Source organism: Vicugna pacos, unplaced genomic scaffold, assembly GCF_048564905.1.
Source record: "Vicugna pacos unplaced genomic scaffold, VicPac4 scaffold_9, whole genome shotgun sequence".
NCBI lineage: Eukaryota > Metazoa > Chordata > Mammalia > Artiodactyla > Camelidae > Vicugna > Vicugna pacos.
In genome coordinates, this window is record NW_027328730.1 from 14345 (window position 1) to 27500 (window position 13156).

The following is a 13156-nucleotide window of genomic DNA, read 5'->3' on the forward strand; positions in this document are numbered from 1 at the left end:
TGACAGGCTACTTTATTGTCTGAAATGAGATACTTGAAAGTGAAAAGAGGTGCTATACAATCGTGCCTGGACTGGGATTTTTCTAAGGGAGCCCAAACCCTTTACAATATATATCATGTTTTCAAAAATGAATATCATTCCTGGACAACACTTCAGCAATTTTTTTCTGTGTTATCAGTAAACATTTTTAAAAACATCAGTAATAAAGGAAGAGGGAGAGAGAAAGAGAGAGAGAGAGAACAGGAGTAACTATACGCGCGCATGCGTGCATGCGTGTGTGTGTGCGTGTGCGTGTGCGTGTGTGTGTGTGTGTGTGTGTGTGTGTGTGTGTTGAGGTGGGGGCCTAAAAGAGGATGAGGATTCTTTTCATCGAGGTCTGTTTGTACAGAATTCTCTCCTTCTCCGCTTTACACTGTGAAGGAAAAGCCCAGATGGGCTAACAAGCTAAGTCACAAATCTAAGTGTAACAAGTGTCGGATTCCTGATCTGAGGTCTGCTGGGCTAACTCGTAAATCTAAATTAATAAGTGTCGGTTTGCTGATTCCCTATTCATGCTTTGCTAGCCAGCTGGATTTTCAAAGAGACATATCTGGCCTTGAAATGTCGGTTTGCCGCCTCACTGCCTCTACTCTTGTGATAATGTTGTTGCTAAAGCTATCGCGTGCCTATTGGCCGAATACCCCAAGCTTGTACTTAACCCTATAAAACCTCACGTGCACGTCTTGGGGGTGCTCAGGGCTTAGGAGCAGAAGCCCCTCTGAGCCCGCCGGCGTAAGAAATCTGAGTACTCCAACCCTCCGAGTGGTGCTTGTTTCTTGGCTGGCCTGTCGTTTCCAAAACAGCACCATTGACACTAAGAACGTCACTCTCGTTCCGGCATAAAGAAGACATCTGGGGAGGGTGGGGTCGGGGGTGGGGTGTAGATCTACGTTATGTCCTGATTCCAGGAAGGAAAGGGGCCAGGGTCAGCGTGCCCTTCTTTCTGGGGTATCTGTCTGTTCGCTTTTGGTGTTCGGCTGGTTTGGTTATTTCGGCTTTCTGTTTGGTTCCTTTCACAGATCCAGTGGCTCAAAGCAGCATTCTGATTTTCTTTTCTCCTGGGGTTTGGTTTTTGATAGGTAGAGGGACAGGGCCCACGCAGGGGTGGGGGTGGGGGTGGGGGTGGGGGTGGGGGTCACTGCGGCAGAGAAAGGGAGGCGGCTATGGTGAAATCATCGAGCTGAGGGGATTTCTACGAGAGGGACTCTCCGAAGTGAATGGGGTCCAAGGAGATCATCAGGGTTTCTGTGTGCTCGGTTGGTTTTGTTCGTGCGTGTGTTTGTTTTTTCTGGACGAGGCCAAAGAACTCCTCGGGTGGAGGTGCGTGTCCGAAGGGTCTGACAGGATGGGAGGATGCGGGGCGAGTCAGTCCATGTGCCCAGAAAGAGAGAGAACCTGTCATAGCTGAGACTCAGGCCTTTTTTGGACCTAGGCCCAGAGAGCAGTTCGGCTCCGAGCATTCACGGAGAAGTTCGTCGCCACCTCAGTCGTGTCCCCCACCCCCGCCCTCCCCCGCGCCTCGGCCCCCAGTGAAGGAGGAATCATGAAGTGGCCGCACTTAGGCTAAGCCAATTTTTGGCTTTATGCTTACTGCTTGCTTTTAGAACGATCAGCAAACTCGACTGACCAGACACCGCTCCCAGCCCCAGGCCCACTGTTCAAAGCAGCTAAAGTTGTCGATTCTAACTGTTTGATTGGACCTTCCTCTGATCGTTCAAATTGACAATCATGTTTGACGTCTGAGTCTTTCCCCAGGAAGGGAGTCACGGGAGGATAAGCTCAGGAGAACGACCAGCCCCCCTCCCACCCCCCCACCCCGAGTTCCTCCGTGGCGCTGGTGCCGCCGGGTGAGTCTGACCAGAGAAAGAAGGTCACGGGCTGATGACCTACTAGACCACCAGGAGGTCCCATGTTACCAGACACTCATCCAGATTTAGGAGGAAGTTGTATCAGAGACCCTTGTTGATCATGAGCACCTTTTATGCTCCCGCCTGTTGTGATTCCCTTTCATGCTCCAACCTGTTCGTCCACAGAAGCATGAAACCCCAACCCCAAGACGGGTTCACAGTTTGGAAGGCACTAGCCTGCTGTGAGTCCCCTTTGCCCAGCAAAGCAATCAAGCTGCCTCTTTTCTTCTAAACTCTAAGACCCTGTCTCTGGGTTATTTGGCTCGTCAGGGACGGGGTTGGGGAGGGCGATCTTTCGGCAACACCCGCACAAGTTTCCCTGAGTGGCAGGAACCAGCGTGGCCCTCAGGCCTCAGCCCCGCAGGCAGGCAGGCAGGCAGGCAGGCAGGCAGGCAGGCAGGCAGGCAGGCAGAGCTGGAGCGACCGTTGGTCCCGCCCCCGCCCGCGCACCCCCCCCCCCGCCCCCCGCCGCTGCTTCCGCCGCCGCCGCCGCCGCCGCCGCCGCCGCCGCCGCCGCCGCCGCCGCCACTGCCGCCGCCGCCCAGGCCTCCTCCACCGATCGGTCCCAAATCGGGTCCTAAATCGACTGGACTGTCTCCTGGAAGCGGGGGCGGGGACGTCAGGAGGATCCATTCGGCAGGGCCTCTTTCAATCGCTTCATTCAAATGCAGAAAGCTCTGTGCTCAGGTCAGAGCCTTTGACTTGGCCTCCGGCTCCTCTCCGTTGAACGGCTTTTGTTTTTTGGTTTCAATTTCCCCACCCTTAGGCCACCCCGTCCCAACTGCACGGAGGGAGGCGGGAGGGAGGGGGGAGAATCTCGCCTGGTCTCAGGCCAAAGGAGTCCCCTCCTTTTCCTAACCTGGGTAAACCCCACTAAACCGTTTGAGAATCATGGAAGGGCATGGAAGCAGACCTCTGACTTGATAGATTCCTCTGGGATGGGAGACTTTAAAAAAAAAAAAATTCTTTTTCCCCTGCTTGAAGGGAGGCAGAAAGGAGGGACAGAGTGTTCCTCTTGCCTCGGGCAGTTCTTTCTTTGTTTGTTTCTTTCTTTTGTTAAATCATGCTTTTTTTTTTTTTTTTCCTTTTTTTCCTTCCAGTTTTATTGAGACACAGTTGACATACAGCAGTGTATACTTTGGGGGGCGGGCGGGGAGAGGAATTCGATTTTATGCATTTATTTTTGACCGGAGGTACTGGGGATTTAACCCAAGACCTTGTGCTTGCTTGCTAAGCACACACTCTACCACTGACCTATACCCTCCCCCTTGGCCACTTGTGAAGTCCCTTTCATTCAGCATAATCCATCGGGCACTTGCATTTTGGGGCAGCCTACTCTGGACCCCAACATTTCCCTATTCTGTAACTTCCCTGGAAGTTTTACACATTAAAAGCTGGGCTGTTGACTGTGCGTGTGCGTGTGCGTCCGTGCGTGCGTGCGTGCGTGCGGTCTGGGGGCAGGAGGGAGGGAATGGTTTCCTAGGGGGCCTGCGTTTCATGGACCCAGTTTCTTAGTTCTGAGAACAGGTCTGTTCAAGGAAACAGTTGTAGTATCTCGTCTCAGGAGGCGGTGGTGTCGATGGGCTTCTGAAGCTAGGCCTAGGGAGCAAGCAGTCAGGTATCGCCTAAGAGGCACTTGTGTGGACAACCAAAGTACAGCACAAAGGTGAATCGTCGGAGCAGATGAGAAACCAGATTCAGGGCCGGGAGTAGGGGGTCAGTCTGGTAGGAGATTTCCACACATCGGGGTCATCGAAACGGCTCGAGCAGTTTGAAATGCCTCTGATGATGTCCTGGGGTGTTCGGCTCAACTCTCTGAGCGGCTCCCCCGAAAACAGGCCCGAGGATGGTTTCCACAGGAGCTGTTGTGGCCATTTCTCTGACGTTTACCTCCCGTTGTCCAGCTTCCGTCTGCAGGGCTTCAGGAGACGGAGCGTTTTCGTACTCAATGATGCCAAGGCAAAAGGGTGAGAGAAAATGGGAAACATTCGTGGAGAGGGTCCTAGGCAGATAGTGGAGGCAACTAGAAGACCTTCAGTCTCCGGGCTGGCTTTCAGGTTGAGACAAAAACCCTAAGGAAAGCGCTTGCTGCCACAGCACATAGACTAACATGGGAACCATCCAGAGAAGATCAGCACGGCCCCTGAACGTGGGCGACACACGCCCATGCGTGAAGCGTTCCATAGTTTTAGTGAAGTCAGTCACCCAGGGAAAGACAGATATCCTATGCCATCACTTCTAGGTGGGATCTGAAAGTAAGTCAAGACACCCATCCATACATAAATAACTCCATTTTAAAAAGACTCCGAGGAACCTATTTACAAAACAGAAACAGACTGGACTCGCAGACATGGAAAAGAAACCGATGGTTAACACAGGGGACAGGGTAGGGTGGAGGAACGGGGTAAGGCGGAGGGATAAATCAGGAGTTTGGGATTAGCAGATATAAACCACCCTATACAAACTAGGTACACAAGTAGGTCCTACTGTCTAGCACAGGGAACTATGTTCAATAGCTTGTAATAACCTATCCTGAAAAAGTATACGTGTGTGTGTGTGTGTGTGTGTGTGTGTGTGTGTGTGTGTGAATAAGTGAATCACTATGCCGTACGTCATAAATGAACACAACATTGTAAGTCAACTATACTTCCATTGACAGAGAGTTCCTACAATAAGCAGGCAGACAGACCGACAGACCGTCAGACAGACAGGCAGGCAGGCAGGCAGACAGACAGACAGACAGACACACACACACACACACACACACACACACACACACACTGTCTGTCTGTCTGTCTGTCTGTCTGTCTGTCTGTCTCTCTCTCTCTCTCTCTCTCTCTCTCTTTCTCTGTCTGTCTGTCTATCTGTCTGTCTCTCTTCTAAGGGTGGAGAAGAGTTTGCTGAGCTATTTCGGGGGCCCTCTCATCCTAGTTCCTATCTCCAAGTTGGTTCAAAGTCCAAAAGGCCGTCAAGCACTTAGTCAGATAGGTCCCTCGAAGAATACCTCCCACATCACGATGACAGACTTCTTAGGCCAGCCGAGAAGGTCCTTCAGTTCTGTGCCCATCTTGGCTCTAAGTTGATGTCAGTCCTCCAGGATCCAAGAAAGCCACGTTGGAAAACAAGTGGTGATTTTGATGGGACAGAAGTTCAGTCATTTGGGGGGCGAAGGGTGGGGTAGGGAGAGATACCAGCCTGTCTGTCTGTTTTCATCCAGTGTGGGAGCCTTCCCAAAGAGATAACTCGAGAAGAGAGAAACGGGGAGTTGACAAAGAACACGTGCGGTGGCGTGCCCTCCCCCCACCCCAGGAGAAGGCCAAGCCAGAAGTCCCTCCGGATGGCGGGCTCTGGACTCCGGCTTCCAGGGGAAGCGATATTTTTTCCTCCCCATTTCAGGCCCGGAAGAAGAGGGAGAGGCAGAGTGTCCTTCTCGGGCATCCGTTGTTTCTGAAGCACGCTTGTTGCCGAAAGATCGGCCCCCGTCCCCGATGAGCCCAAGAATCCAGAGACAAGGCCTTGGAGCTTAGAAGAAAAGAGGTCATTTTATCGCTCTGCCGGGCAAAGGGGATTCACAGCAGGCTAGCGTCTTCAAAACTGTGTACCCACCTTGGGGATGGAGTGGGTGGGGTGGTTCTAGAGCCATAGCTCAAACAATCAAGCATCGATCACCATCCACAGAATCGTTTTCTCATCAGAAGACTCAGCATGGTGTCACGATGCCTCCCAGGTGACCCATTCTATAGAGGCTGGCGGTTAGATCTCATTATCTCATAAGCACTCAAGGTGTGGCCTTCTTGGTCACTCAGGCTATTTTGTCAGGTCAGTAGTCCCGTGACCGACCGACCTTCTCCTCGGAGAAGGACTCAGAGACCCAGCACGATGATGACTTGCAATGACTGAAATACAGTAGAAACAGTAAGATCGATAGCTTCCAGTTTCAACAACGGGCCTGGAACCGTGAGCAGCAACCGGTCAGTCAGAAGAGTCGACCGTTTTAAGGGCGAGCATAAGAAACCGAATGACACCCCCCCCCAAGCAAATGAATGAATGAATGACCTAATGATCCTCCCCTCCTCTCCCCCCCCCCCCGCCCAAAAACGAAGCAATCCGTTAGCCTAATTCCGGCCATTTTATTCATCCTCCTTCACCCTGAAGCCCCAGTCAGCCACGTGCCACAGTGGTCTGTTTTCTGGTTTCCTCCACCACCCCAACCCCCACCAACGACCACCCCGCCAACATCCCCCCATGCCCAACCACCACCCCAAGCGCGGGACTGGACGGGGGTGGTGGGGGCTGAGGGGGCGGCGATGGCGGCTTGAGGTGAGGGTGGGGAGTGTTCCGCCCAGATCGTATAGGAAGCTCAAACACAGCTGCAGTACGAGACGAGATGGTAGATTTCTGTGAGTCCTCCCTCCTCTTAAAATCCTTCCTAAGGAGGAGACAGACAGAAAGAGAAACATCACCCTCACTCCCAACGCCTCCTGTGCCCTCGTTGCACCCCAAAACAACAACAAGAAAAACAAAAACAAACACAACCACAAATAACTCGCTGTCCCTGGGGAAGAAGGTTTCGATGGCATGGGGATATCATTCTAAACTTCATTCCCTCTTCATCACATTTCATGGAAACCGATTGCAATCTATGAGGCCCTGTGAAGGTAGGGGTTGGGGGGTTAGGGAGGAGGGAGGGAAGGGAAGGGGGGGAGAGGGAGAGAGAGAGAGAGAGAGAGAGAGAGAGAGAGAGAGAGAGAGAGAGAGCGAGCGCGAGAGCGAGCAGAGGAGAGGAGGGATAAAAGGGGAGAGGACAGGAAAGGAGAGGAGGGAAAAGAGGGGAGGGAAGGGGAAGTGAGAGGAGGCGAGGGGAGAGGAGAGGAGTGGAGGGGAGGGGAGAAGAGAGGAGCGGAGGGGTGAGGGGGGAAGGGAGGGGAGAACAGGGAAGAGGAGAGGAGGGGAGAGGAGAGGAAAGAGAGACAAGGGAGACAGACAGAAAGGCACACACACACACACACACACACACAGAATAGCGAAATGGAGAGAGAGACAGAGAGAGAGAGACAGACAGACAGACAGACACGGATCTAGGTCAGGGAGACTACACATGGGTATTCTTCTGAGTGATTTTATGTGTTTTCTCAATCGCCACCTATGGAGATAAAAGTCGCTCCCATAAGATGAAGGGAGTCCTTCTGCCACTGCCCCCGGCCCCGCCCTCCAGCACCGCTTGTGTTTGTCAGGGATTCCAAGCCAAAGCACGTGGAGGAGTGGGAGAGCTTCCTGGCGGCCCAAGGGGGAGGAAAGTCCGGCAGCATGAGAGAGGTAGTTGGCACGGGGAAGCTGGAGGCAGGCTGACGAGAAGATGGGTGAGGGGGCAGGGAGGAGGGTTTCCCAAGTTGGAGCGCCAAGACGAGGGAGGGGAGCCGTCGGTGGTCGCGTTCTGACCCCGACCCCGACCCAGACTGGAGCGGATCCCTGAAAGGAGGCGGTTCGGGCTCTCCGGCCGAGAACGCCCCTCTCTTCCTCTTTGTGCAGAAACACCTTCCGCGGACCGAGAAAGTCCATCCCGAGACCCTCGTCGGAAGAGTCCTTTCCAGACCCATCACGATCCTCCTGGGCCAAGGGGTCCAGGGGATGGGGCGGGGCCTCCATTCGATCCGTCTTCCGTCCGTCCATCCATCCGCAAGATCTTGAATATCCATGTAGGATTCCGGATGGTAGCAGTTTTCCAGGATCCTCCAGATCCTTGTAAGACCTCTCCTGGCAGATTCGACCCCTAGGTCGTACCGCGCAGCACAGGGCACTAGATTCAGTCCCTCGGGACGAGGGTTCCTGAAAAAGACCAGGAAAAAGAAGAACACAATCACTGTGGTGTGCACCAGCCAGAAACCAGCACAACCTCGTCACTCTAACAGACTTGCCAAAGGCGGGGTGAGGAGAGAAAGTCATAGGATGGCTACCATCCCTCCCACCCCCACCCCACACGCCAAGCCCCCCAGCCCATCGTCATCCCTGCTCCCCTCCCCCTCCCCCTCCCCTCCATCGACGCCCGCCTCCCGCTTGTACCCCACTCCTCTGAACCCAGCACCACCCACCTCGGCCTGGACGTGCTCGGCTCGGCTCGGCTCGGCTCGGCTCGGCTCGGCCCGGCCCGGCCCGGCCCGGCCCGGCCCGGCCCGGCCGTCCGGCCGACTTCTTCGCAGTGTCTAAAATAGCGCCCGGCCGACAGGCAGGTGGCACACGGCACCCGGCAGGGGAGCGAGCGGGACGGTTCGGGATCTCTGGGCGGCGGGGACACGCGGCCGGACAACCAGGAGCACGGACGGCCTGGCGTGCGTTTCTCCGCTCGGGGGGCCTCGACCAGGGACTGTGGTACGGGGAACGGGGACACACACACACACACACACACACACACACACACACACACCCACCCCTTCACCCCCACCCCCACCCCCACCTCTGACAGCTTTCATTTGTTTTCGGCCGACCGTCCCTCGATGAGGTACAAGTGCCGGGGCTGGGGCTGGGGCTGGGGGGTGGAGTTCCTCCCTCCACAACGACCCCACACGGGCTCTGTTCCAGTCACCCGAGTCCTCTTCCAAGTGAGACCACAGGCCTCCATCACCCGGCGTGAGCACTCGGGGGAAAAAGTCACCATCCTCATCGCTCCGCTCCACCTCTACACGTGAAGAACAGTTCCCAGCCCACGCCACTCAACCCCACCCCAGGCCCCGATGCCACCCACCGCAGTGGAGAGAAACGAGACGAATCCACAGACGTCCATCCATCCGATGAAGAAACGGACGGCCCCATTCCAAGGAAGCATAGATATCTAGTCAGGAGATTCATCGAGTACTATGGAGGCGGTGGGAAAGGGGGGGAGGGGTGTTGCGGTGGGGAGGGCCTAGAGATCCAGCAGTACAGCTCGTGCTTAGCATGCAAAAAATAAAGGCCCAGGGTTCAATCCCCAGCACCTACTCTTCAAAAATAACCCGCGGAGAAGCAAGACGGCGGAGTAGAAGGACACTCGTAGCTCACCCTCTCCCACAAATACACCAAAACTCACATCGACGGACCCACTCGGCCAATCGGAGCACCTGCGGAACTCCGACAGAACACCGCCCTCTTCGAAAGACAAAGACGCCCAAAATCTGGTAGGAGAAAAGGAGAAAAGAAAGAGTAAAAAGCAAAACAGTGCGGGAGGGACCGGTCCCGCGGGGAGGGAGCGGCAGAGGAGGAATAGGGCTCGTTCGCCAAAACTGCCCCTCTCCAACGGAGAGGCCGACGGGACGGAGGGGGCGCCCCCGAGCCTCAGATCTACCCAGAGCACCCCTTGACCGACCGATCCAAGTGAAACGGGCACAGAGGGTCCCCGCGACACCCAGCCCGAGTCGCAGGCCGGCAGCCAGGGGCCGGGACAGGCCGCACGAGCCGGGCGGAGGACCAGGGCGGCGGCCGGGAGGGGATACAGAGCAGAACAACCCGCCCCCCCCCCGCCCCCCCCCCCGTACATGACGGGAAAAGAAAGGCAAAGCAACACGGCCGGTGTGCCCTGGGGGGAGGGGCGCCGTAGCCTCCGTCTCCTCAGATCCGCGGCGCCATCACCGGCGCTTCTCGCGAGAAGAGAGGCGGGACGCAGCCACAGCCGCCATAGCCTCTGGCGTGCAGCATGCGGGTGGGGGCGGGGCCGAGACTCGAATCCGCACCCGGGGGCTCCGCAGCCTTCTAGGCAGGACTGAGATTCGTTTACAGCCCGAGGCAGATAGGATATTTCTGCCCCGGTACCTCAGAGAACTCGCGCCACCATGACTAAGAAGGAGCCGAGTTTGGGGACGCAGCTAGGGGCGGGGCGGTTCCACGGTCTTCCCCGAGCCCACCTACGGAGAGGAGCGCCGCCGACCCGAGTCGGAGCACACAGCCGCACAGAGCAGCGGAACGACCGGGGCCGGGAGAGGGCGGGCGGCCAGCCAGCCACCCTCCTTCCCGGGAGGAACGCAGCATCCGACCGCGGTGCCGGGAACACGTCCTTCCCCCACCCCCCTTTTTTTTTCCTTTTCCTTTCTCTTTTTTAATCTCTCTTCTATCGGTTTTACCTTCTGTTACCTTTTTAACCTTGACTTTTGAACAGTCGTCTACGTTGACGGTTTTAATCCCTTTTAAATGTTTCCTTGAAAATCTTTTTATTCTTCTTATTTTTAAACATCCACCCCCTTTCCTTTTTCTCTTCTCTTGGTTTAGATCTCCTGTTATTGATTATTTACAGGTTTCAGATATCGTTTCTCGATTTTTTTTTCTCCTTTTTATTAAGGTTATTAAAAGACGTCTCAACTCGATCGCTCTTCTGCTTCCACTTACTCTTCTATTATTGATTACACAGTGTCTTCAAACCTTTTCTTTCTCCCTCCTTTTCAAATCCTGTGTTTTATCTCTTGTTAAAATCTGTTCTATTTCCGATTACCTTTTAAAAATTTACTTTTGAAACAATTGTGTTTTATTTTCTGATCTTTTCTATTTTTTAAAGGCTTTTAGAAGACGTCTCAACTCGATCGCTCTTCTGCTTCCACTTGCTCTTCTATTATTGCTTGTACACTGTTTTCAAACCTTTTTTTCCTCCATTCTTTTAAAATCCGGCTCCCCCACCCCCCTCCCCCTCCCACCGTCTCTGTCTCTGTCTCTCTCTCTCCCCCTATCCCCCTCTCCGTCTCCCTCTATCTCCCTCTCCCTCTCTCTCTCTCTCTGTCTCTCTCTCTCTGTCTCTCTCTCTCTGTCTCTCTCTCTCTGTCTCTCTCTCTCTGTCTCTGTCTCTCTCTCTCTCTCTCTCTCTCTCTCTCTCACTCTCTCCCCCCCTTTTAAAGTTTTATTCCTCTATAGGCTTTAGATAAATACCTAAACTCCTTAAGGACCACAATAGATAACTGATACTCCTTAAGCCACAGTGCCAGAGAGATAGGAGCAGCATGAGGAAGCAGAGGAACCACTCCCAATGAAAAGAGCCAGAGAAATTCCCTGAAAGCACGATCCACAAAATAGACACGGATGGCCTGCTAGATCAAGATTTCAAAAAAGGAGAGATCCAAGTACCGAAGGAACTCCAAGTGATAGTGTTTAGATGTATACTGTACGTCAAAAACGAAATCGAAGCTCTAAAGAAGAGTCAAGGAGAACTGGTCAGCTCATTGGCTGACATGAGAAGTGGTCTAAAGGCTGTCCAAAGGAGGCTAGATCACGCCGAGGAGCGAATAAGTGGCCCAGAAGACAGGACAACAGAAAGAACCCAATCAGAACAGCTGAGAGAAAAACAAATAAAGAACAACGAAAACAATCTCAGGGACCTACGGGACCATCGAAAGCGTGCCCATCTACGCACAATAGGGGTTCCAGAAGGGGAAGGAAGAAGCAAGGGGGTCGAAAAGGTATTTGAAGAAAGCATGACTGACAATTTCCCAGCTCTAAGGAAGGAATCCGATATCCAAGTCCAGGAGGCTCAGAGGGTGCCAAACAGGGAGAACTCAAACAGACCCACACCGAGACCTATCCTAATCCAGATGGTCAGAGTCAAGGAGAAAGCAATGATCCTAAATGCCTTTAGGCAAGAGAAAAACAAAGAGTGAGTTCCAAGGGAACCCCCATAAGGCTCTCAGCGGATTTCTCTCCACAAACACGTCAGGCCAGAAGGGAGTGGCAAGATCTATTGAAATTCCTGAATGAAACACAAAACAAAACAAAACAAAACAAAACAAAACAAAACAAAACAAAACAATGCAGCCTAGGATACTCTATCCAGCAAAGCTATCCTTTAGAATAGAAGGAGAGGTAAAGAACTTCACAGACAAGCAAAAACTAAAAGAGTTTTGCAACACTCAACCCATGCGAAAAGAAACATCCACAGGTCTACTCTAAATAGAGAAGAAGCAGGACGGTACAAACATGAGACACTCATCCCCGGAAAGGTGATCACTACCGTTCATTCCAAACAGAATAAACACAAAATTGTAAAAGAAGACATCTAAACCATCAGGAGTGACAGAGGGAAGCAAGAAAATAGAGAGACTTTTATTTTTCCCCCTTCTCCTTCCTTTCTTTCTCTTTGAAACGTTTTGTTCTCGGTAGGATGGGCTTGAGATTCTATTACTATCTGTTTCGTACAAACAGTTATAGTCCTAGGTGAACAGATTTCCAAAAAAAAACATGAACGAACGAACGAACGAACGAACGAACGAACAATACAGAAACAGACCGACAGATTACAAACTTGAGGTTGTCAGGGGTAAGGGCGGTGGGACGGGACTGGGATCTCCACATGTAGAATAGATAAACACGATGGTACCGTGGAACACGGGGAAGAAAAGTTAAAAAAAAAAATCAAATAAGCCAAATGACGCCTACCCGCCCGAAGAAAGAAAAGTCCATAGACACGGACACGCATGCGTACAGACACCGCATACAGAGAGAGAGAGAGAGAGAGAGAGAGAGAGAGAGAGAGACAGACAGACAGACAGACAGACAGACAGACAGACAAAGACAGACAAAGACAGACAAAGACAGACATACTTAAGCCAAGCATGCAAACTAAAAATCCCTACATGACGTGAAGCAACCCAGATCATCCAATAACCAAGGACGCCCGGTCAACTAGAGATCCTTGGGGCCACAGGAGGCCAGGTAAGCCGCATAGGCACACGGAGTACAATCCCTCGGGCCGCGGGCAGCTGAGAGGGCCGCGACAGCTGGTCGAACGCGTTGTGGGGGGGGGGATCCACTGGGAGATCCACTCGGGACGCGATGAGAGAGGCACAGAGAGAGAGAGCCGCGACGGCTGGTCGACCTCACGGGGGGGATCCACTCGGGGATCCCGTAAGGACACAGGGAGCGAGAGGGCGAGAGGGCGAGAGGGCCGCGGCGGCTGGACGACCTCGTGGGGGGAGGGGATCCACTCGGAGATCCACCCGGGCTGCGACGGGACAGAGGGCCGCGACGGCTGGTCGACCTCGTTGGGGGGGGGATCCACTGGGGCCGCGGCGGCTGGTCGACCTCGTGGGGGGAGGGGATCCACTCGGAGATCCCCTCGGGCCGCGACGGGACAGAGGGCCGCGACGGCTGGTCGACCTCGTGGGGGGGGGATCCACTCGGAGATCCACTCGGGCCGCGACGGCTGGTCGACCTCGTGGGGGATCCACTCGGAGATCCACCCGGGCCGCGACGGGACAGGGGGCCGC

The 13156-nt window shown here is 53.9% G+C and overlaps 1 non-coding gene across 1 annotated transcript; it reads left to right on the top strand.

Annotated features, from left to right (window-relative positions):
- Positions 1–4027: 4027 nt before the first annotated feature.
- LOC140692557 (U6 spliceosomal RNA) lies at positions 4028–4136 on the top strand. Its single transcript, XR_012068125.1, has one exon. It is a non-coding gene; the product is annotated as a U6 spliceosomal RNA (small nuclear RNA).
- Positions 4137–13156: the final 9020 nt, after the last annotated feature.